Source organism: Echinops telfairi, unplaced genomic scaffold (assembly GCF_000313985.2).
Source record: "Echinops telfairi isolate 266 unplaced genomic scaffold, ASM31398v2 ScPeMD7_7424;HRSCAF=8462, whole genome shotgun sequence".
Lineage (NCBI taxonomy): Eukaryota > Metazoa > Chordata > Mammalia > Afrosoricida > Tenrecidae > Echinops > Echinops telfairi.
This window is the reverse complement of record NW_022111324.1, coordinates 23463834-23466458: the sequence shown is the minus strand read 5'-3', so window position 1 is coordinate 23466458 and position 2625 is coordinate 23463834.

The window sequence follows — 2625 nt, the reverse complement described above, 5'->3', positions numbered from 1 at the left end:
CTAGTTCTTTCCTCTATTTCCTTTTACTTTCTTCTTATCCCACTATCATGCTCAGCCTTCATTTGGGTTTCAGTAATTCTTCTTGGTTACATTGCCCTTGATCAAGCCCTACTAGGCCTCCTACACCATCCTCGCCAACGATTTTGGATCAATTGTTGTTCCGTTGTCCCTGAGTTTGTTAACACCACTTCCTTTCTCCCACCTCCCCTTCTCCCATGTCCCTCCGGAACTTTCAGTCCCAGTGTTTTCTCCTCCAGATTGTTTATCCAGCCTATCTTGTCTAGATAGACCTGCAGAGATAATAATATGCACAAAAACAAGGCAGAGCAAACAAAGTAACAAAAGAAAACAAACTATAACAACTACAAAAAAACCAATAACAAAAAAAGAGAAAAGCCTGTAAATAGTTCAAGGTCTGTTTGTTGACCTTTAGAAGTGTTTTCTGGTTGAGTCTGATAGGGTGTCATGTCCTGGCCCCAAAGTCTATTTTTGGTATTCCCATAGGACTTCCTTGCTCTGCTGCCCTGGCAGTTCTGTTGCATACCCTTAGTGTTTTGCCTCAGTGTGGTGGGGTCAGATCGGGCACCATTCCCACACTGTGTCTCCAGTGTTGTCCCCTGTAGGGCTAAGGGTCAGTGAAGGATGCTGTGTCTCATAGTGGGGCAGGCCATCAGTGAAGGATGTTGTGTCTCATAGTGGAGTCAGCCATATGGTCCTCTCTGTGCATTGGCTGCTCTGAATTGGGATATTGTCCTCAAAGCTTGGTGGACCAGGATGTGCTCCACTCTCTCTTCCTCCCCCTTCATTTGCTCCTGTGTGCTCTGATCAGTAATGTCCCCCTCTCCCTGAGCTATAGCTTCAGTGCTGTCCTCTGAAGTAAATTCTTCAGGGAGGGAGGGGCAGGCCCAGCACATTCTTGCTTTAAAAAAAATCCATGCTCAAGCTGTTTCCTTTGACATAACTACTCAGTTCTTCTTGTTGACCTATTCTTAGTTCCCAATTTACAATGGATCATTAGTCACTTTGTCATATTAACCTCCTGATTTTTGTCTCAGTTTCCTCGCCACCTGCTATCTATTTATTTATTCATGATCTATCTCCTTTACTAAGATAGAAACTCAATAACTCATATTTATATACTGTGTTAATCTGGGTAGACTAGAGAAACAAATTCAGTCACTTATGTGTGTATAAGAAAGAGTTTTATATACAAGAGCAATTGAATATTGAGAAAGCATCCCAGCCCAGTCCAGATCAAACCCTTAAGTCTTATATTAGCCCATATGTCTGATACCATGCTATAAAGTCCTCTTCAGACTCATGAAACACATGCAATGACGCCGAATGCAGGAAGATCACAGGCCAGTGGGTGGAAGTCTTCTGGATCCAGTGGCAGTGGAAGCATCTCTGCACTGGCCAGGGTCTCCACATGGCTCCTTTAGCTCCAGGGCTCTAGCGTAGCTCCATGTGTCTTCTCAATAGGAATGTCTTGCATGGAGTGTGTGTGTGTCCCGCCTCCAGTGAGCTATTTATCTCCTTAGCACCTCCAAATGAGGTCATCAAGCTGCGACCTGATTGACAGGCTAAACTCCACCTCTTCACTCTTAAGTTTCAAATTGACAAGAGATTATGAAACTATCACATATACACTGCTCCTTTCACCATTCTAAGCACTTTTCATATGATAATGTTTAATCTTGTAAATTTAGATTGCAGAAAACTAAGTACCATAAAACATCTGCTATGTTAACCATTATTACCTGTACAGTACAGTCACATTAACTATGTTCCCCATGTCACACAGCCATCACCACTATCCTCTCCCAAACCTTTTCTTATTATTCTTAACACAAACTGAGTTCTTCTTAAAAAATACCTCTCCATTTTCCCCTCCCACATGCTGTTGGCAACCACTAGTAAACTTTAATCTCTAAGTATTTGCCTCGTCTGGATGGTTCCTAAAGCTGATGCTTCACTCAGGGTGAGGCTTTCAAGAGTCTTCCATAATACAACATACATCAAAATTTCACTCGCATTCATAGCTAAATAATGTTCTATTGTATGCATGCACTACATTTGTTGATCCATTCATCTTAATAAACACTGGGCTGTTTTCATGCTTTGACTTTTAAAGATAATGCTGCAATGCACATTGGTCTTACAAGCATCTGTAAGTCTCAGTCTTACTCTCAGATCTTTGGGGTAAATATTTAGAAGTAGAATTGCTGGGTCACATGGTATTCTGTCTCTTCATTTTTCAGAAAGGGCCAAACTATTTCCCACAGTGCCTACACTATTCTGCAAGTCCATCAGTACTGGATGCGTTTCAACTCTCCACATTTAGCCTGGTGGATCTGAAGCATATCTCACTGTGATCTTGATTTTACATTTCTCTCCTGACTAATGATGTGGAACATCTTTATGTGTTCTTCTTGTCCACAGATATATCATCTTTACTGAGTATCATTTTAAGACCTTTTCCCTTTTTTATATTGAGTTGTCTTTTTGTTTTTCAGTCTTAGGAGTTACCTCTGTATTCGGATAATAAATCCTTATTAGATATATGACTATCATTTTGTAGATGATTTCTTCATATTGTTGATAGAATTCTTTGATGAACAGTGC